This window comes from Lissotriton helveticus, chromosome 8 (genome assembly GCF_964261635.1).
Source record: "Lissotriton helveticus chromosome 8, aLisHel1.1, whole genome shotgun sequence".
Lineage (NCBI taxonomy): Eukaryota > Metazoa > Chordata > Amphibia > Caudata > Salamandridae > Lissotriton > Lissotriton helveticus.
Window position 1 is genome coordinate 1,521,781,829 of NC_136069.1, and position 23,732 is coordinate 1,521,805,560.

The following is a 23,732-nucleotide window of genomic DNA, read 5'->3' on the forward strand; positions in this document are numbered from 1 at the left end:
ATATGGTTTAGAAATGTTGGAATTTTGCCTTTTTACTGTACTCCCCAAATGCGCAACAAGCATTGGGTTCAAAGGGCTTCAGCCCCACCCACCTTCGTGTGTGTCAGCCTGGCGGAGACAGCTTCCCAGGCTCACACACAGCCGTACCCGAGTACTTCACAGGTCTTTAAAAGACCATTTACTTGGTAACGAGGCTTTGCTTTTTTCTTTCCCCCCTTCTTAGAACCCCTGAATCTTCACTGTGCCAATTGCTGGAACAATCAGCACCACCCCGCGGAATTTTTATTAGCCCCTCCTGAAATTTTATTCTAGTTGCGCCTCTGGTACTCCCCACGGGATGCATTAATGTTTTGACTGCTGAGTTGATTTTATAGGTATTGTCTATATTGGTATCGAAAGAAATTGGAAAATAAATATGTTAATAAAAGAGAACACTGGTACCATTATACATCAACATTATACAAATTTTCTTGGGCACAGTATTTCCCCATTCTATCATTTTCATTGGCCTCGGTTGCTCATGGTCAGCACCCTAGTTCCAGACCACACGAAATCCTCTGCATGCCCATTCATCCCTGTGACCTCTTACTTACCCTGCAGTCTAACAGCAATTTGAACTGTTGCCTTACTTTAATCTTTCATGGGCCCCCTGACAGAGCCAGCTCTGTTCTGGAGTCTTGCCCTAATGAACTTGAATATGTCTTTAAAAGAGTGCTTAACTACAGTTTTCATGTAATTTCTTTTTAATATGGAACCAGCATGTGTTTCAGCTTTTTGTGCCCTCTTTTGCCAGGTCATTAGAGCGCACAGGAACACTCCTTCAAATTCTAAATGTGTTTACATCGATTATTCTGGGAGAGTGAGGTGTGTTTTCAATATTTTTGTAACACAGCAGCATTTATTTATATATATTACTGAAAATAATCATACATTGTCAATTTAAATAAATGTGGAAAAATACTAGCTGTAGTGTCGTCCTTTGCTTGTGGCAAAAAATACAGAAAAAATGCCCCAAAAATAAATATGGATAAATACAGACGGAAATGGCAAAAAAATAAATACCATTAAACCGGGAGCCCTAATTATAATTCAGATAGAGTATTACATTTGTTGTATATTGTATAGTATTAAGTTTAATTATATAAATCTATTTTTTATGTGTGATTACTCACTAGAGTTCTATATTTTGCTTAAATCTAGTGTTTAGCGTTCTTTATCATGTTCCCAGTTATTTTTTAATGTAAATCTGTAAAAAGAGAGCCATTAAAATATGTTGGTAATATTCATTTTCTTTTTTTTTAAATAGATGGTGACTCTCGCGAGACGCTCCCAGGAGTCGAACACACAATCCCCTGCATGAACACCTAGGGAGATGTACTTCCTGGTTGACACTCACGTACTTTTGGAATTAGGTAATTCTTAACATAGTAACATATTACAGAAGTTGAATATATTAGTCAAATTGATTATGATTTGTTCCATTGAATATATAAAGCAAAATTATTTTTACAATCTCGCAAGACACTCACGGGTATCTCGCGAGACATCCGGGAGAGGAACTACACCCTAAGGAAGGATTGTGATTGGTTCATATGGATGTCTTTATTTAGAAGAAGAAGATTCCACTCTTTTTGTTTTATTTCACTAGTGAATTTTGGTGAGAGTAGACATATTTGACTTTCCCTTCTTTCCTGTTTGCCTCTGTTCAGAATGATGTCTTCATCAGATTCAGGGCCTTCTGCACCAGCTCAGCCATCTTAGCCATCCAAAAAATCCTTGGTGTGGCAATTCTTTGAAGTGAGGCAAGTTGCCAAGAAAGTTTCTGCAAAGTACGTTACCTGTAAACTTTGTAGTAAAGAGTTCAGCCAGGGAAGCAGAAATAAACAATATAGCATGAGTACCACAGGGATGTGGAGACACCCGAGGCCAATGCATCCGTAAAGGCTTGCCTGCGCAGAGTTGGGTCGTGCTGCCGAGCTAGACAACTTTACAGTGGCTTCAACATCATTTGCTCCAGGGGATACTGTGCCTGCGTAGGTTGTATTTTTTTAATTCATTTAATCCACAGTATCAAAACATCTGGGTAGGTTCTAAGTGCACAAGCAGATACTTTTTTTCATTAGAGACAAGCAGGTCTGTCCAGGAGAAGCTTATCCAAGAGCTCAAGTGCCCCCCTAGTCAGTAGTTTATTTTTAACAGATTTTGTAAGTTTTTCACCTTTTATTTTTAAGGGGATGCTGTTGGTGTTCGTTTAACACTTCAAGGTTAGGTTTTTGTCATGCACTTAAAAAATATATATATATATCAAAACAATACAAAAAAATTTGGAAAACACAAAAAAAGTTATAGCTGTTGAAAACTGCTAAGAAAAACAGCTCTTTTCAGAGCTACCCTATAGTTTCATGATCTATCTTGTTTGTACTATGTTTCACTTTTTTCCCTTCTCCAAGGCTCTCATGAGAGCAAGGAAGGCAATCCCTTGTGTGCAGTCAGAGGGGGTAGTGTTTCCTAGTTTACTCTAGTGAGCCTCTCGTAAGAGCTTACTTTTTATAAATGGAATTTGGATTTACACAGAATATATCCTGGTGTAGTATGTATGATTTTTATACACCAGAATAGTAACAATGTGTTTAGTTTAATGAAATGCAATCTATTACATAGTTGGAGGGGAAAATTAATTACTTAGATTTATGAAAAAACACTGTTTTATCTGCAAACATTGGGACATAGCACGCAATGATACTCATTTATTTGTTGTACGCTAATTTATTATTATTAGAAAATGTTTGATCGCTGCTAGTTTTATGATCCCACAAGAGACTTGTGAGATTGTAAACCTTTTTTAGAGCAAAAAATAACTCTTTTCTTTATTACAGTACTTATGCCTTATATTCCTCACTTGTAGGGTGTTGAGCGAAAGTAGACTCTCAAATGAGAGCTTTTCACAGTATAACAACAGTGCACAGTAAGGTGTAAGGAGGCACTGGGATCGCATTGACTCCACTCAACAGCCTAACAACTAAGTATAGTAGACTATGGGGAGAGACTGGTATCTCCAGTGAGACCTTGCATAAAAGTAACCAGTATGTAGAGTAGGGTGTAAAGAGACTCTGCCTCTCCACACACACCTTTCCCCAGACTCAGCAGTATGCATAGTAGGGTAGGGAAGGTACACACCTCACATGTATGACCTTAGTATTCCACAGTAAGTATAGCAAGTACAGGTGTCTCCACTGAGACCGCTCCCCAGGAAAATGACTATATATGTTAGGGTGTGGGAATGAATTTGTCTGTCCAGTTACAGCTCTCCCAGGATGACAGACATATACAACAGTGTGTAGGGAAACATTCTCCGCTCCACTAACACTTGCCTTCAGAATAACATGCTATGCAGTACGGTGTTGGCAAGGAGTGGCCTCTCTGTTGACACCTCTCCATAGGCCAACAGGGATATGCAGTGGTGGCTAGGAAGGGAGTGACCTGTCCACTCACACTGCTTACCAGGGTGATAGGTGTCTGTAGTAGGGTATGAGAAAAATGTATCTTTCTTCTCATACTGCTTCTCATGCTGACAGGTATGCATAGTAGACTGTGGGGAGGAAGTGCCCTGTGTGCTAACACATCTCTCCTGCATGATAGGTCTTCCTAGTACAGTGTGGGTAGAGACTGGCCCTTTCACTGTGACCTGTGTCTTGGATGATGGGTGTGCAAATTAGGCTGTCACAGCTCTCCCCACAATGACAGATGTACAAGTAAGGTGTGGGAATGAAATTACCTCTATGCTGAGAATTTTGTCTTGCATTCCAACTATAGAGACTATGATGTTTAAACACACTGCCCTGTCAGCCGAGACATCTCTCCAGAGTAATATATGTACAAAGTAAACGGTGGGTAGTAGGGTATAGAAATGGAGTATCCTCTCTGCTCAGTACTATGTCTTGGCTGAATGGTGTGGATAGTGGATTGTGAGGACACTCACCTCCCTCTCAGACATCTCTCCATGGGGACAATGAGGCATAGTAGGGTCTTCACAGGGACCTTGAGAGACCTCGCAAAATTATATCTGCGCCCTGATGAAGGAAGATTTCATTGGCATTTTTCCGAAACGCGCGTCGGCGCTTTTCCTGGTTGCTGTTTGAATGTGATTGTGTGGATTGGTATGGGTATGATTTTGGTTTGACTGTAAGAGTGAGTGAATTGTGTGCTAATTTTTATTGTCCCGTTTTGTCCTAATGCTGCTGCTATAACCTTTTTGTATGTGTGTTTTATGATAACTTCAAACAAAATTATGATAAAGGAATGCATTATGTTCTAATCTTCTTGAACTAAAATAATTGTTTATGTTAATAAAAAGAAATATTTTTGATATTATTCAGGTGTTCTTTGGGCTTTTCCTGTATATTTTGGAATTATTCCTTTTTTTACTATTGGGAACCCCCCTTCCATGTTTCTTGACATTTATCTCGCCCTGGCGGGTTGTTCCCCTCGTAGTGGTTCTTAGATTTCAGGGCCCCTCTTCTGTTTCTTGCATCTTCTCAGGGACAGACTACTCCGCTAAAACTTCTCTCCAGTCACAAGCATATATGGTAACATGTACAAAAGAAATGCCCTCTCCACAATCACATCTCCACCAGCTGATAGCAGTGCGTAAAGGAGGCACTGGTCTCTGTGCCAAAACCTTTCTCTTTTATGGGGATGTCTGTATACTACAGTGAGTATAAGGACGGATTTCTATAGTGATACCTCACAGTTGGATGAGAAGTCACCATACTTGAGTATTCAAATAATTGTCTTCTCCTTCAACAATTCTCTGTAGCATAAACGATATGCATACCATATAGATATATATATATGCAGCAGCACTTCTGCACTCTCTGAAGATGGAACTATCAGTTTTAGTCAACTTTACCATACTGTAACAAAATTCAAATCTATAACATCTATTAAACAAACAAATCAGTAGTAACTTTAAACTTTTTTATTACAAATAAACAATTTAACAACATTGCTTTTCACATGCTTTCACATCTTTCAACCTGGATATACTGTGCCTACTCAGGTACTCACTGCTGAACAAGACAATACTCCGGTTTATCTTAGCAAAGCTCATTTTTGCTGTTCACATAAGCAGATAATTATTTCCTCGGAGGTGAGTGGACCTACATAGCACAAGCTTGTGCATGGTCACAAATGTCCCCTTATGCAGTACAAACATTATCACTTCTCAAACTAATTCTTTGTTTCTCACTTTCCACTGAGTAATTCTTTCCTGTTTTTTCAAAAGTGCATAAAACTTGTTTTCTTGTTCACAACTTCTATTTTCCATTTTGCTCCTATAAAAAGAAAAAATAACCCAAAGTCAATCTTCACTATATTCTGTAACGGTTTCTACATCTTTTACTCAAAATCACGTTTATATCTAGTGCACCACTAACTAGTTATTCCTTTATCAAGAAAACTTCCACACCCTCACCCAGTGCATTCTTTTCACAAACAAATTATAATATGCCATCAAACCTGATTTCATAAAAGTTTATAAAGTAACACCTTCCTCTAGAGACACATTTGCTAACACTGAGCACAGTGTTTCACTCTAGAGATAGTAATATCACCACTCAAACATCTCATAGGACTAAAGTGTATGTACAGTGAGGTTCATAAAAACACTAGGGCTTGTATTAACACAGTCAGTATTCTTTGTATTATGGAAACACTAAAAAATATAGAATTTCCCTCATTGACCATAGCACTTCACTGAAGAAATTTATCACAATCCATTTTCAAGTACACTTTTGACAGCCAAAGAACAGTACATTCTACATTTCATTTTCTCAAAACATTTCTTTTTATTTCATTTTTGTTGGAAACTTTTTTGTTTATATATTTATTTCATGCATTATCTGTATCAAAAGATATTTCTTTTCTCATTTTGCCATATTCCATCATAAATATAATATGTACATAGATAACAGGAATTTCCTTATCAGAAATACATGACTTAGATTGAATAAACAATAAAAAACAAACACAGTCTACAATAAACACATGCCCCTGGATACAAAACAATCACTCAGCAAACATACCATCCATCCATACTCTCATCAAATCCATTCACTCTATATCTGTACATGGACGAGTTATATGTGACAAAGAAAAATCTCTGCCCAGAGTTAAATCTCAAAGGATGACATGAGATTCCGCACAAGGTCGATGCGCGTTTCGGTGGCAAAACCACCTTCTTCAGGACCTTTCCAGATATACGTTTGCACTGCACAGGGACTCGTACACACAACGGACCAGGTTCTAAATTTTCAAGAAGGCAAAACAGCATTAAAAACGTAGGAATCCAATTGTCAAAGAGGATCCTTTGCAAGAAACCAACTGTTGTTAAGGTTCATTTTGTGTTCTAGTGCCTCCGAGGGATGAATGATGTGGAATTGAGGGGGCTTGGTAATGCTTCCGGTCACACTTTATTTAAAAAAAAGGTTTTTTATGAGAGTCATCATTTTCCCATAATTGGTCACCGTCTTCTAAGGACACGACTTGATGCCTTCAAACCGCGCTAGTCTCAGTGATTCTCTTAACCGTCGTGTCAGCCACCCTCAGGACATGTACAAAGAACACTGCCTCCTTTACTTACAATTATATAGAGTTGGAACATTTCATTTTTCAACACAATCTGCATACTTGCTAACATCTCTCTACATTCTAATTCCTACCTCTCCAAAGCTATATTAAGAGCTCTACTACTCCCCAGACTGCTTTTCACTCTGTAAACACACTGTAGAATAGGTTTACCTACATTAGTACACTTACTGACACTTCACAACAAAGCTTATCATATACATTATTAAATACCTGAACTTGAGGTGCTTTCTTAAATGCAGATGAAGACCCCAATCTCTTTCAGCTCCACATAAATTCACTTCTGCTGAGCACAACTCAAACAGACTTCTTTCTCCTCCAAACCACCAAGGACAAACTGAGCTATCTCTGGTTCTGTACCCAATCACATCACAGCATTTATTCAACCATGTAATAAGAATGGTAACTATTGGTTGACCCTTGGGACTTTTTTCTTTTTACTTCTCACCATACGATCTTCCGAAACTCTAGTGGGATCATAAAACACTTCATGACAGGCCGAAAAAATGTCCATGCAGGTTTCTCGAGATACCCGCAGGATCAAATGAGCTTCATGCAGCAAGCTTCACTCCCTGAAGCTTGCATTCTACTCTTGCAAGACTCTGACGAGATCACAACAGTATCGCAGGGAAATAGTAGAATATATGCTAGGAACTACCTCTCCAATGAGAACTATCTCTTGCATAATGAGTGAGCATAAAAGGGTGTAAGGAGGGACTGCCCTCTTCTTTCAAACCTCTCTCTCGTATGGCAGGTATGAATAATAGAGTGTTTGTAGGGACTGGCCTCTCATTTGGGACTTCTCTCACAGATGACAGGTGTGCATAGTAGGGTGTAGGAAGAGACTGGCCTCTCCGTTCAGACCTCGCTGTCAGATGATGGGTGTGCATAGTAGTGTGTGTGGATGGAATAACCTTTCCTTTCAGATCTGCTCTTAAATGATAGGTGTGCATAGTAGGGTGTGGGGAGTGGCTGGCCTCTCATTTCAGAGTCCTCTCTCAGTTGATGGGTGTGTGTGTGAAGTAGGGTTTGAAGAGGGACTGGCCTGCCTGCTCAGACCTCTCTCTTGGATGACGGATGTGTGTAATATTGTGTGGGGAGGGACTGGGTTCTCCTTTCAGACCTTTGTCTCAGGTGATGGGTGTGTGTAGTATGGTATATAGAGGGACTGGCCTCTCTTATGAGACCACTTTGTAATGATGGGTGTACGTAGTAGGGTATGGGGAGGGACTGGGCTTTCCTTTCAGACCTCTCTCTCAGGTGACATGTGTGCGTAGTTAGTAGGGTGTGGAGAGGGACTGGCCTGTCTGTTCAGACCTCTCACTTGGATGGCGGTTGTGTGTAGTAGGGTGTGGGGAGGGAGAAGCCTCTCCTTTCAGACCCTCCTCTAAGGTGACAGGTGTGCATAGCAAGGTGCAGAGAGGGACTGGCCTGTCCACTCAGACCTCTCTTGGATGATGGATGTACGTAGTAGGGTGCGGGAAGGACTAGCCTCTCCTTTCAAACCCCTCTCTCAAAGAATGGATCTGGATGGCAGGGTATATGGAGGGACTGGCCTCTTTGCTGAGACCTCTCTCTGCAATGATGGGAGTGTGTAGCAGGGCGTGGAGAGGGACTACCCTCTACTGTCATACCTAGCTCTAAGATGACGGATGTGTGTAGTAGGTTGTGTTGAGGGACGGGCCTCTCTGCTGAAACCTCTCTCTGTAAGATGGGTGTGCATAGTAGGGTGTGGAGAGAGACTGGCCATTCCCTTCACCCCTCTCTCTCAGGTGACAGGTGTGTGTAGTAGAGTGTTTGGATAAGCCTTAACTCTACTTATAACTCTTCCCAAGCCATTAGGCATAAATAGTAGTCTCCAGTAAGACTCCTTCCCACAGTAACAAGTGTGCATAGCAGTGTATTTAAATATTCCCTACTCCTTCCTACTTTTCACGATCCTGCAAGAGTCTTGCAAGATCTTAACTTTTTTTTTTTAAATAAGAATGAACTATTTACTCATCACACTACTTATCTGTGACACAATTCCTCTCAAATCCAAGCACCACAAAATGGATTTCTACTAATAGAGTATATTGAGAACTCATCTACTCCTTTTACTATTCATTATCCCGCGAGAGTCCCTTGAGATCATAACATTTGGTTAAAAACCATACACATTTATTATCTTCACAGTAGTTATACCTTAGATACCTCCTCTCGATATCAAGGGGACAGCATGCCTTTCTGCTGCCGCCTTATATAGCGTTTTTACTTCATTTCCCCAGCACCTCTGATTTTTCACAGTAAACTGTGATGGTGGCCATTTCATTTCTAACATTCCAACAGCCAACAAAATAGAGCGCTCGCTCTCATGGGAGCCTCCTGCGAGAGTATGAAGGCTCATGGGAAAAACGGGTCTCTCGACTAATCACAGTGCTCCATTTTTTATTTTGCGCTCTCGCGGGAAGCTCACAGGATTCTCGCAAGCCCAACTGCCAAAGTATACAATTATTATCATCCTCAATTTCTGAAAAACTACAGAACAGATTTACACCAATTCACAAACAGGCCCAATCTGCGGACCAAGATCTAGCATCATACCAAATTTGGTGTAATTATGTTCACCAGTTTTTGCTGTAACCCTGCCTAAAGAAGTCTATGGAAACCCCCACTTTTTTGTCAGCCCCGCTTGACAGATCACCCCAAAACTTTCCAGGAAGGAGCTGAGGTTGATGAACGTTTGTTTTGCAAGGTTTCATGAACATTCGTCAAACTATATCTAATGCCGACTGCTGCTTGATAATATATATATATATATATATATGTCACACACAAACAGGAAACCCTTTGAAGATACGTGCCACACGAAGGTAAATCAGCTCTTCTTTATTGTGGTAGCCTGCCGGCAGGAACTACTGAGGGACAGCTTTTCGGAATAGAATGCCAGACGCGTTTCAGGTTAAGACCTTTCTTCAGTGGCATGTGGTTATGAGAGGCTGCAAGCGCAAGTAGAACTGCACAGTTTATAATTTCCAGCACCTGTCCTTGTGGGCGTGGTCATTCGCATGGCCTTGTGGGTGATGTAGTGCAATTCATGGTATTACCCAAGTGGGTTCGCTGCTCGAAGTCTCTGAGTGAACTGATAAATCTTGCATTGTCCAAAATAGTGCCTGCCCAGCTTTAAGACTGCCAAAATGTAGCTTGCGAGTTGGCTCCTTCCCTGCAAAAGGCTCCAGCTCTCCTTCGTTCACAAATGCTACAGCACCCGCGTGGTGCCGCAGCTGACCCGCAACAGCGGTGGGCTTCTCTTCGCGACCGGGTACAGCCGCCTTTAATGTCACACACAAACAGGAAACCCTTTGAAGATACGTGCCACACAAAGGTAAATCAGCTCTTCTTTATTGTGGTAGCCTGCCGGCAGGAACTACTGAGGGACAGCTTTTCGGAATAGAATGCCAGACGCGTTTCAGGTTAAGACCTTTCTTTAGTGGCATGTGGTTATGAGAGGCTGCAAGCGCAAGTAGAACTGCACAGTTTATAATTTCCAGCACCTGTCCTTGTGGGCGTGGTCATTCGCATGGCCTTGTGGGTGATGTAGTGCAATTCATGGTATTACCCCAGTGGGTTCGCTGCTCGAAGTCTCTGAGTGAACTGATAAATCTTGCATTGTCCAAAATAGTGCCTGCCCAGCTTTAAGACTGCCAAAATGTAGCTTGCGAGTTGGCTCCTTCCCTGCAAAAGGCTCCAGCTCTCCTTCGTTCACAAATGCTACAGCACCCGCGTGGTGCCGCAGCTGACCCGCAACAGCGGTGGGCTTCTCTTCGCGACCAGGTACAGCCGCCTTTAATGTCACACACAAACAGGAAACCCTTTGAAGATACGTGCCACACGAAGGTAAATCAGCTCTTCTTTATTGTGGTAGCCTGCCGGCAGGAACTACTGAGGGACAGCTTTTCGGAATAGAATGCCAGACGCGTTTCAGGTTAAGACCTTTCTTCAGTGGCATGTGGTTATGAGAGGCTGCAAGCGCAAGTAGAACTGCACAGTTTATAATTTCCAGCACCTGTCCTTGTGGGCGTGGTCATTCGCATGGCCTTGTGGGTGATGTAGTGCAATTCATGGTATTACCCCAGTGGGTTCGCTGCTCGAAGACTCTGAGTGAACTGATAAATCTTGCATTGTCCAAAATAGTGCCTGCCCAGCCGCAGCCCACCGCTGTTGCGGGTCAGCTGCGGCACCACGCGGGTGCTGTAGCATTTGTGAACGAAGGAGAGCTGGAGCCTTTTGCAGGGAAGGAGCCAACTCGCAAGCTACATTTTGGCAGTCTTAAAGCTGGGCAGGCACTATTTTGGACAATGCAAGATTTATCAGTTCACTCAGAGACTTCGAGCAGCGAACCCACTGGGGTAATACCATGAATTGCACTACATCACCCACAAGGCCATGCGAATGACCACGCCCACAAGGACAGGTGCTGGAAATTATAAACTGTGCAGTTCTACTTGCGCTTGCAGCCTCTCATAACCACATGCCACTGAAGAATGGCATTCTATTCCGAAAAGCTGTCCCTCAGTAATTCCTGCCGGCAGGCTACCACAATAAAGAAGAGCTGATTTACCTTCGTGTGGCACGTATCTTCAAAGGGTTTCCTGTTTGTGTGTTATATATATATATATATATATATATATATCCAAAACAATCCAGCAATTTGAAAATAGGTTCACACTGGTGCCGCGGCCTCTGTAAATAAACGCTTGTATTCAGCTTTGCAACGGGTGCCCAACGCGTATCGCTGTTACACTCACAGCTTGTTCACGGTGTTGGAATACATATATATATATATATATATATATATATATATATATATATATATATATATATATATATATTATCAAACTCATCTTCACTTCTCCTGCTTCAAGAACAAACGAGCGTGGTCCCAGGTATCTTATGCATATTTTTATTCAGCCAAGTCCGCCATTACGTGTTTCGGGTGATCCCGCCCTTGATTACATGACAACTCATCGGCAATTTTGCTCGCTTTTTAAAGTGCAGGTGCAATTGGCATTTTCATGGACATAGAGGAAACCCTTCTAAATTTGGTATGTCAAATGGCCATTAATACTGTACATAAACGTGCGAGCATGACCACTAAAAACCTATGCCCTTTCAAAATTAAAAAGGCATAATTGTACATATCTATATATAATATACAATAATAGCATAAATGCATAAACCATTTCAGTTCTTCACTATGTCCAACCAGTGAAACCTTATACAGTGCTTAACGAAATCAGTGCAATATAATTCATAGTGAATCCCATAAAAGAAAAACAAAAACACTCCACAGTTCCTGGTTCCAGTAAAGTGACCTCCTTGAAGTTAAACTCTTTGATGGGCTCCATTTGCCTATCAAAAGATCCAACAATTATCCGTTCAAAGCAGCGCACTTAGATGACACCACCTCTGCTATGAGCGGAAATAGTTGTGCAAATTACATCAATTTCTAAAGTGCAAACATATCAAGGACAGCAATATATATATATATATATATATATATATATATATATATATATATATATATATATATATAGTTGAGCAAATGCGCACCTGCGCTACCAACAGGCACTCGCAACGCTTCTGGCCATCCGGCTTGAATGCCTCTCATGTGCCCTGGAGCTATCGTTTCTCCTTTCTATTCCTCATGCGCCCCACGCGTTTCGAGGCTTGCCGCCTCTTCTTCATAGGGCTTCTTTCAATAAAACAGGCAATGCTCTCATCTTTCTGTTACCAACTTTATTTCATTGGAAGGGAAGGGAAGCGTTGCGAGTGCCTGTTGGTAGCGCAGGTGCGCATTTTCTCAACCATATTTCTATGGCTGCCCCTGGCCGTGCAGCAGAGCACCATCACCGGCTGCAGTGAAACTCACACACAGCGCGGAGAAGCCAACGCGTTGCACTTTGCAAGGCTGTTAGGGTGCAACGTTTCTGAAGATAATACTTGCCCTGGGATTCGGAAGTTCTCCCCCTACTCAAGGGAATAAAGACAATGGCGTAATGATTCATCAAACAGGCGACCTACTTAAGGTAAACACTGGTACTCCCATCCTGGACTACGATAACCATCATCCTTGGTGGCAAATAGACGATCAAGCCACGCCCACTAAGGGTGGCTCCCTTCCAATGAAATAAAGTTGGTAACAGAAAGATGAGAGCATTGACTGTTTTATTGAAAGAAGCCCCATGAAGAAGAGGCGGCAAGCCTCGAAACTCGTCGGGCGCATGAGGAATAGAAAGGAGAAACGAGAGCTCCAGGGCACATGAGAGGCATTCAAGCCGGATGGCCAGAAGCGTTTCGAGTGCCTGTTGGTAGCGAAGGTGCGCATTTGCTCAACCATATTTCTACGGCTGCCCCTGGCCGTGCAGCAGAGCACCATCACCGGCTGCAGTGAAACTCACACACAGCGCGGAGAAGCCAACGCGTTGCACTTTGCAAGGCTGTTAGGATGCAACGTTTCTGAAGATAATACTTGCCCTGGGATTCGGAAGTTCTCCCCCTACTCAAGGGAATAAAGACAATGGCGTAATGATTCATCAAACAGGCGACCTACTTAAGGTAAACACTGGTACTCCCATCCTGGACTACGATAACCATCATCCTTAGTGGCAAATAGACGATCAAGCCACGCCAGCTGAGGGCGGTTCCCTTCCAATGAAATAAAGTTGGTAACAGAAAGATGGGAGCATTGCTTGCTTTATTGAAAGAAGCCCCATGAAGAAGAGGCGGCAAGCCTCGAAACGCGTCGGCGCATGAGGAATAGAAAGGAGAAACGAGAGCTCCAGGGCACATGAGAGGCATTCAAGCCGGATGGCCAGAAGCGTTGCGAGTGCCTGTTGGTAGCGCAGGTACGCATTTGCTCAACCATATTTCTACGGCTGCCCCTGGCCGTGCAGCAGAGCACCATCACCGGCTGCAGTGAAACTCACACACAGCGCGGAGAAGCCAACGCGTTGCACTTTGCAAGGCTGTTAGGGTGCAACGTTTCTGAAGATAATACTTGCCCTGGGATTCGGAAGTTCTCCCCCTACTCAAGGGAATAAAGACAATGGTGTAATGATTCATCAAACAGGCGACCTACTTAAGGTAAACACTGGTACTCCCATCCTGGACTACGATAACCATCATCCTTGGTGGCAAATAGACGATCAAGCCACGCCCACTAAGGGTGGCTCCCTTCCAATGAAATAAAGTTGGTAACAGAAAGATGAGAGCATTGCCTGTTTTATTGAAAGAAGCCCCATGAAGAAGAGGCGGCAAGCCTCGAAACGCGTCGGGCGCATGAGGAATAGAAAGGAGAAACGAGAGCTCCAGTGCACATGAGAGGCATTCAAGCCGGATGGCCAGAAGCGTTGCGAGTACCTGTTGGTAGCGCAGGTGCGCATTTGCTCAACCATATTTCTACGGCTGCCCCTGGCCGTGCAGCAGAGCACCATCCCCGGCTGCAGTGAAACTCACACACAGCGCGGAGAAGCCAACGCGTTGCACTTTGCAAGGCTGTTAGGGTGCAACGTTTCTGAAGATAATACTTGCCCTGGGATTCGGAAGTTCTCCCCCTACTCAAGGGAATAAAGACAATGGCGTAATGATTCATCAAACAGGCGACCTACTTAAGGTAAACACTGGTACTCCCATTCTGGACTACGATAACCATCATCCTTGGTGGCAAATAGACGATCAAGCCACGCCCACTGAGGGCGGTTCCCTTCCAATGAAATAAAGTTGGTAACAGAAAGATGAGAGCATTGCTTGCTTTATTGAAAGAAGCCCCATGAAGAAGAGGCGGCAAGCCTCGAAACGCGTTGGGCGCATGAGGAATAGAAAGGAGAAACGAGAGCTCCAGGGCACATGAGAGGCATTCAAGCCGGATGGCCAGAAGCGTTGCGAGTGCCTGTTGGTAGCGCAGGTGCGCATTTGCTCAACCATATTTCTACGGCTGCCCCTGGACGTGCAGCAGAGCACCATCACCGGCTGCAGTGAAACTCACACACAGCGCGGAGAAGCTAACGCATTGCACTTTGCAAGGCTGTTAGGATGCAACGTTTCTGAAGATAATACTTGCCCTGGGATTCGGAAGTTCTCCCCCTACTCAAGGGAATAAAGACAATGGCGTAATGATTCATCAAACAGGCGACCTACTTAAGGTAAACACTGGTACTCCCATTCTGGACTACGATAACCATCATCCTTGGTGGCAAATAGACGATCAAGCCACGCCCACTGAGGGCGGTTCCCTTCCAATGAAATAAAGTTGGTAACAGAAAGATGAGAGCATTGCCTGTTTTATTGAAAGAAGCCCCATGAAGAAGAGGCGGCAGGCCTCGAAACGCGTCGGGCGCATGAGGAATAGAAAGGAGAAACGAGAGCTCCAGGGCACATGAGAGGCATTCAAGCCGGATGGCCAGAAGCGTTGCGAGTGCCTGTTGGTAGCACAGGTGCGCATTTTCTCAACCATATTTCTACGGCTGCACCTGGCCGTGCAGTAGAGCACCATCACGGGCTGCAGTGAAACTCACACACAGCGCGGAGAAGCCAACGCATTGAACTTTGCAAGGCTGTTAGGGTGCAACGTTTCTGAAGATAATACTTGCCCTGGGATTCGGAAGTTCTCCCCCTACTCAAGGGAATAAAGACAATGACGTAATGATTCATCAAACAGGCGACCTACTTAAGGTAAACACTGGTACTCCCATCCTGGACTACGATAACCATCATTCTTGGTGGCAAAAAGACGATCAAGCCACGCCCACTGAGGGCGGTTCCCTTCCAATGAAATAAAGTTGGTAACAGAAAGATGAGAGCATTGCCTGTTTTATTGAAAGAAGCCCCATTAAGAAGAGGCGGCAAGCCTCGAAACGCGTCGGGCGATGAGGAATAGAAAGGAGAAACGAGAGCTCAAGGGCACATGAGCGGCATTCAAGCCGGATGGCCAGAAGCGTTGCGAGTGCCTGTTGGTAGCGCAGGTGCGCATTTGCTCAACTATATATATATATATATATATATATATATATATATATATATATATATATATATATATATATCCAAAACACAACAGGTAAGCCCCAAGGAGTGCAAGCCAGCCGGAAGATCATAGTTCAAACAGGTATAATGAAGACTCGCCAGCAGACACAGAAATGGCTCCCTTCAACATTTAATCAGTAAGCCAAACCGTTTCGGGAATCCTTCTTTCCCTTCTTCAATGGCAGTAAATGACAAGTGAAAACAGCAATGTCCGTGCATTTTTTAATTTAACCTTGCTTCCATCAGTGGGCGTGGCCGTGACTGTTAATCACAGGTTTTCTGGTTAATGTAGTGCGCACAATAATTCCCCAGTGGGTTTGCTGCTCAACTTGTACTAATTAAAACAAAACTCTTTCCCAAGTGGGTTGTGTCGGGAACTGTCACTCTGTCCGCCCTGCTTTGTAGTCTTCAAGGATGAACACCAGGCTGACACCGTCCTGCAAGGCGCCAACCCCCTTCCTCCCGTGATAGCAGCGCTGGTGTGCGCTAGCCAGGGCCCGCCTCATCAGCAGTGGGCTGCACTCCGCGGCTGGGGATCTATATATATATATATATATATATATATATATATATATATGTCCAAAACCTCCTTCCAAAAAAAGAGCAGGGGCCACACGAGGGGAAAACCTTATGGAAGCACTTTATTTGTGTTTTGGTGAATGCATTTTGGCATAACCTTTGCCTTCTTCAGCGCCCAAGCGTCCAGGGATATAAGCAGCCAAGTAATGGTGAATTCTGCCTCCTGCTTGTTGAAATAACGTATCCGCTCCGCCCCCTGATGATTGCCTGCTCACCTGTGTAGTATCACGGGAATGGAGGTGAACTACACAGCCCAGAATCCTGTGTTGCGGCTCCAGGTAGGTGATGCAAGGGGGTGAAATTAAAACCAAATGGTAGTGCGGGGATGTAGGAGGCGATGCGTGCAATTAAAATATTCCTGCTTGTAAGTCCAAACAAAGTCCCTCCTCAGGCCCCCTCACCGCTTCAGCCCCTGAAACCAGGAATTCTTGTGGCGGGGGCTATCGTGACAGTGCACAGTGCCCAACATGAGGTTAGTAAGCTGCCACGGCTGTAGCAGAGCCAGTAAGGTCCGTGCCCAAAGCGAAGGGGGGCCTCCATAACGCGTCTCTGGCTGACGCGATAAAATGTCCAAAACCTCCTTCCAAAAAAAGAGCAGGGGCTTTATATATATATATATGAACAAGGGCTCTTGTAGCCGAAAAGCGTTGTTTGTAGGCTGTGGTGAAATAAAGAACTACTTTGCCTGAAGAGATGTGGGGTCCGAGTCTCCTTCGCCGCCGGCGCTGCGGGTTGGAAGTAGTTGAAGTTGTACGCTGAATATATATATATATATATATATATATATATATATATATATGCAAAAAAGAAGCAGAGAACTCTAGGCAGTTATCAAGTTTAGGTGGAAAGACGCTCCTGTATAGAGCACCCTCAACACCAGCGATACTCTAGATTTGCTCACCTCAAATACCTTTTCTATCAAAGTCTTTAAGCATAGGATTAGCACAGTGCCATCCACGCCGAGATAGAAAGGGACAAAGTATTTTGCCATTTCTACAGCAAAGTCTTTAAGCATAGGACTAGCACAGTGCCATCCGCCATGGCTCGTATTTCTGGGAAAGAGGAGGGGAAAAGGGGGACAGCGGAGTCAATTATTTTTTTACAAAATAGGCAGGGGATAACTAAGACAAAAAGATAAAACTTACCTGCTGCCCTCCAGCATTGTGTCTTGCTCTTCCACTCCTCTCCGCCGCTGCAGGCAGGCACAGGCTCCCACCCTGCCCTGAGGCCAATCCTGAAGCTGCTCTTACATGAGAGCAGCTTCAGGATTAGCCTGAGTGCAGATGATGTGCATCCAAGACAGATTGGGAGTCTGTGCCTTCTCTTTCCAGCCCCAGCAATGCAACTGGGGTTGGGGAGGGGTCACTGCGCATGTATTTTATGGCCGGTCGGCCAAAAAACACATGCGCAGTGTAGGTAGAGCCCACCACTCCTCCTCCAGCCTATCATAACCCTAGCCCTGCCCCAAGCCCTGGCACAAGCTAAATAAAATGATAATAGAACAGGTTTTAAACCCGTTTTATTATCATTTTATTTTTATATTTTAAAGTTCTGGCAGGGGGGGCGACGCTCCTCCGCCATAGCAGAGAAACCCCCTCAGGCAGCCACCAAAAAAACAAAGGTTACAGGGATGTTATACTTAGGGTCAGATTTTACACACATAAAGAAATTCAGCAGTTATAATTACCTAAACTAACTATAACATATTCCCCCGCGATGCACTGGCTATGACCTAACATATTACATCACTCATGAAATGGTCAGTGACACCGCAGATGGCATCTCAAATGACATTACTAATAATATAATCCAGTGAGTGTAAGTGTTTTGCAAAGGTTTCTGAGACTTAAAGATATATACTAAGCTACTGCATAAGTTAAATTACTATTCTTTCTGTACTACCAATGAGTGATACTATTTCTAACATACGTAATCTGATCTATAATCCTGTTTTTAAAGCGGGTGTACTAGCTATCTCTAAACTAGCCTCTACACTGACACATGTCCCCCCTGCAGATGTTTGTGTATGGTTGTGCTTTGCGACAGTCTAAGCTGTTTGGTGATACTTCACTCCACAGTGATGGCTGAGTATAGTTCTGTTTTATGACATACTGACCAGTTACCTTGGACCTCTCTCAATTGTGATGAATGGCTGGAGTAGTAGATTCTAATAAATGCATCTGTTCACTAAGGCCTTTCTCTAGGGTGATGGCTGAGTGATGTAGACATTTACAACAGACTTACCTCTCTGCTCATACCTTTTGCTAGGATAAAGACTTATTTTACTAGTGGTTTGTTGCAAAGTGGCCTGTCCGCTAATACCTCCTTACTGGTTGTATGTTGTAGTGGTGTGTGTAAATCTGACATTTGCACTAAAACCTCATTACAGGTTCATGAAATATGTTGTGGTTTGCAATAGACCAGCATATATGTTTTACTTTGTTCTTTAGTGTTTACAGTAGTGGCTTAGAAAACACAGGACTTTCCGCTGAGAACTGTCTCTTACATGATAAGTAAGTGTAGAAGTTGATATGGTTCTAGTGAGCTCTATGCTGTTCTTCTCTCTCTCACTTGTGTCTTCTTCTTACTTTAAAAAAATGTAAATTTTATGTTACGACGTGTATTGAAATTTACTTTGCTGGTTGCTATCATCAGTATGTCATTTGAGCTGTCATCTGTGATTTTGTCAGGGATGTCACTGATCATGTCACGTATTTCAGTGAGGTCATAAAAAGTGCATTCCGGGGTAAGTTATTGTTGGTTTAGGTAACTATAACTGCTAAATTTCTATGGTATTGTGTGTAAAATCTGAACCTAACTATAACGTCCCTGTAACCTTTGTTTTTTCAGTAAATTTCTAAGGTTTTTTAAATTCTATTTCCTAATTATAATGTCCCTGTACTATTTGGCTTTCTAGTGCATTCCACCTGTTTTACTACAATTTTACTTTGAAGTTCAATTTATTTATATAAATTTTTACAAGTATATAAATACATTTTATGAACACATTTATTATTACACAATTTAAAACAAACAATTAACAAATTAACATAACTTATTAAACTTTTTACAAATGCAAAACACAAAGAGCCTCACTTAGGAAGCCATTACGCCGTTGTTGCGTCATTTTTTGTGATGCTGCAGTGGTGTAAAAAATGCACCACACAGGGTCATATTGCCAAAGTGACACATTTAGGCAGATATGTCACGTTTTAAATCCATGCGCTACATTATACCTGCAACAGGTGTAATGTATGCAGGGTGAGTATTCTGACAATGAAAAGCCTCGTAGAAGTGGTGCTGTACAATCTATTAGATTTTACTGTGCCACTTCTACAGTGTCACTGTGTTAAATCCTTTCACCTGAAGGGGTGACGCAGTCCTTTTTAGGTCGAGCCTAGCGCAGCGCGCATGCGCTGCTCTATGGGAGGCTTCTTGTGAGCACTCCACACTGTTCCTAAACTTCTCCGTGGGAGTTATATTCTATTGGCCTTTGCGTGTTGCTTTCAGTAATGCAAATGGCCAAAGACCACAGCATGTCCCGCCTTTCTTCCAAAAGTTAACTCCCACGGCCTAAGGCTCTCGGGAGCGAGCAGCGGCGCGCTGTATTCCTCATCGTGGATCAGGTTCATGTGGCACTGCTTTCACTTTTGCGTGCATCGGCAGCCAGGATGCCAGCTGCATTCATTACTGTCCTCGCGCACACACCACTCTTTTCGAGCTGGCATTCTGGCTGTTTCTTCCAAATCCACTGCCCTTTGGAATAATCCACCAGGCACTTCAGAAATATGGCCCTGCATATGTCCTTGAGGAAAGCATTAAACGCATTTCTCTTCTAAAGTCGTTGCGGAAGGCTCATTCCATTGCTTTGAGCCCATGGGTAATTAACGCTATGCGGATCCGTCTTGGTACTGATGAGCCTTGAGCACTCCTGCTCCGGCCAGATAGAGGCAGCGAACAATTAATCATTCCATTATTTTTCCACCAGAATTCCCCCCTTTCTGGGGATTCACACAGAGTATGCTAATCGTTACCAGCCCCACTTCCCCGTTTTCACATTACCAGCCCCACTTCCGCGTTCTCACATTTTACCGTGTCTCTCGAGGGACCTGGGAAGCCACCTGGTGTACAACTCGCACACACTGAAATATTGATTCTATTGCACAATTTCTATCTCCTGATGCATATATTTGCTCTCTTGCTCACACATATCGGATTCTGTTTCTGCGCCAAGAGCAGTCTATTATCTCCCCCTTCCCCTTCCCCAATCAAAAGCTCTTAATAATTGTGAGACATCACTTTTTTACTAGTGCGCGTTTCTGCTGGTTTAGTGCTCCGTTGGGTTCTGTTTTGTCGAATGATGACATCGTCTAAGTGCCTTGAAGCAGAAGAATGACCCTGTTACTGCAGAGGGTTCGAAATTAATTAAGAGGCACAGGTGTTCAAGAAATCTGACAAAAAATGCTGTAGGCCTTGTCCGCCGTCTATGTGGTTCCCACCTCATTTAGACGTGCGGAGCGTCCTTATTTCGATGCTGGCGCCCGAGAAACAGTTCACACCGCAGGGCACAAATCACCGTAGCATCAGGGGCCACTCAGCCGTTCATCCATACGAGGTCAACAATGTCTGCTTTTTTCAGCGCCAGGATACTGTTCACGCTAAGGCTGAGTTTACAAATGCACATATTAGTTTACTCTGTGTCTGCTTGACCTTGTTAGGACAAGTAAATCGATGCAATGTTTTGCACAACTTCATGCCAGACAACCACCCACGTGATATACTTAAATAACCCAGTCATAAGGTTTCTTTTGTGAGTGTAGACACTACTTAAAAGGAGGTCCCACTCACGAGTGTGCACAATCGTCTTGTAATCCAAAACTCAGTTATATGTGCACACAACAGTCCAGGGGAGTGCTGGGCAAATTCGTGCACAAAGTCCCCTTACATTGGCGCCATCTTTGTGTGGAGATAGTGCTTGGAGGCAAGGTTTCACTAAAGATTGTGCACTATCCTCCTGGTGAGGTATCTTTAGTGAGTGTTCACAATAGTGGTGAAACCTTGCTCATGCATGCAGAGAGTACACATGCGGTCTCAGTAAGAAGGGCACACAACAGTCCAGGTGAAGTCTCACTAGTGACTGCACACAATGCAGCAGAGAAGGCAGTCAGTGCAAACTATATTCAAGGTAATCTCACTAAAGTGCACAAGCAGTACGGAAGGTAAGATCCTACTAGTGACTGCATATAATACTGTGAGTGAGATCTCTCCAATGAATACACACATCACCCTAGAATTTTTTTTAGTTATGTGTGCACACAATGCAGCAAAGAAGGCCTCACTACTCAGTGCAAACAATATTCAAGATAATCTCACTAACGTGCACAAGCAGTATTGAAGGTGAGGTCCTAACAGTGTAATGTTGGAGTGGGTGGGCATGTTATTGGGGATAATGTGCTGCATGGCTAAAAACGTATAAGTCTCAAAGGCAAGACCTATTGGCTATGCCTATGCTTGTTTACATAGGGCTTGCCCCATGTGAAATGATACATTGCTGGAGTTGCGTCTGTTTCCACACACACTCCAGCAATGCTCCATTTTTACCCCAACAAATATGTCAGGATTCCTGATGTATCTGTAAATCCTTGCAACATGGAGCGCCATACAGTAAATATGGCGAATTTATGGTGTCGTAAGGATGGCGCACTGAAAAGTGTTGCATCGCTGTTTCACCATAGCGATGCGACAATTTTCATAAATAAGGCCCAAGTCTATCTCTGTTTTCTATTCATTTTATGGATTCACAAATTCGCAGCTATGCCACCAAAAATCTGGCCACCCTTCTACATTGAAAACCATATCCTAAATCCAGTGGGTCTCAATCTGTGCGCCACTGCACCCCAGTGCGCCATAAAAACTAGCCTGGGCGCCGCGCACCAAGCGCACAGTATGGTAACTACTGGTGCCTTTGAAGAAGCCTTCAGTGTACAGCAGTGCACTCTTGATCTGTGTTTTTGTGAGGTAAGATTTCTAGGAAGCTTCAGAGATTAAATAACATAAACACAAACCATTAAATAACACTTGCGCCTTCCTGACTTTCTGTCCCGATGTCACATGCTCCTATGTATACATGTGCATGTGTTCCTCGCTAGAGAAACAGATGTGTAGTTAGACAGCCGCTTCCACACAGCATGCTGAATGTTCGAGATACCTATTTTTAGACCACCGACCCTTCCATAGTGAGCACAGCTGCAAAGAGCAGTGTTGGTCCCATGAATAAATATAAACTGTTTAAATATCTTTTGCGTTGTCTTAGAAATACATTCTGCCAAAATCTGGGCCGTACGTAAACCTGTCTCTCTAAAAATTCGACCTGCATTTAATTGTTGAAATCAGCCTAATTCTCTTTTTGACAGTTTAAGTCGAATCGCTACATATTTGCATTTAGGTGCCTGATACAGGGCTTAGGTGCAAGGAGAAATTTTATTTCTATGGACATTTTGGTAGTCTGTTTTGGAATCTGCTTTTGTAAAGTTTGTTGCTGCTGCTAGTCCTACTGTCTGTTTTCACATACTACTCTGCAAAGCAGCAGAAGTGACTTTTATAATTGTGGCTAGATCATCCAATGTCCTCAAAGCATGAAAAGATGGTGGCAAGGGCGTGGCTAGTTTATAGGTAATATTGTCTTTCCCAGCTGCGGTTCTAATATCAGTCCCCGTGCTGGGAGTCTTACTAGTACCCAAAAAAGACACACTGGTAGAGTCTGGACATTCATAATTATTTGTAGGACTTGTATGGCACCTCCACTTGGATCCCTTTTGTGTTTGCCACCACTCCATTCAATGCTCCACAATTTCACATGCCTCATCATGCCACCTACACCAGCACACTAATACAGCCAAGATGCCACATTCCCTTCATCTATGCAAACAATGCAGTTTGTTGCACAGTGCAATATATGTTAGTAACAGAGCACCACGCACACATGTACGCATACATGTGAAGTCTGGTGTAACAGCAATAGTTCTTCAAAACCCATTTGTGAGTGAAATGACTGCACTCAAGTACTACCTAAAAGGTCTTACTATGATTTGTCACAAACATCATAGCCTACTATCGACACACTTTCACACCATCATGCCTTTAACTCCACGCAACATAATTTAAACATCAACACATGAAAGTCCATACTTTGTCAAACATGACTTTGAACAACCCACTATGCAACAGCACAGGACACATACCATGCAGTTTCTCCCAAATGTTTGCAGTAGAGAAAGTCACAAGACCTGGCTCTCACATTGCCTAAAACCACGTTGCTGTGATATGCGCCTCGTGATGCCAATCATAACCTGCAGCAGGTGACCTCCAAACATAAATAATAAATACTGACTTCACTCATTAATGCACTCCTACCCTATCACTAAAAGTAAACAAGCTGAGATTACGCA

The 23,732-nt window shown here is 43.3% G+C and overlaps 1 long non-coding RNA gene across 1 annotated transcript in view; it reads left to right on the forward strand.

The window, feature by feature from the left end:
• Positions 1-23,732, forward strand: part of LOC144772038 (uncharacterized) — an 87,417-nt gene that overhangs the window by 51,227 nt on the left and 12,458 nt on the right. Inside the window, exon 2 of the long non-coding RNA XR_013599610.1 lies at positions 1,307-1,412. This is a non-coding gene — a long non-coding RNA (uncharacterized LOC144772038). The remainder of the gene's footprint in view (positions 1-1,306; positions 1,413-23,732) is intronic.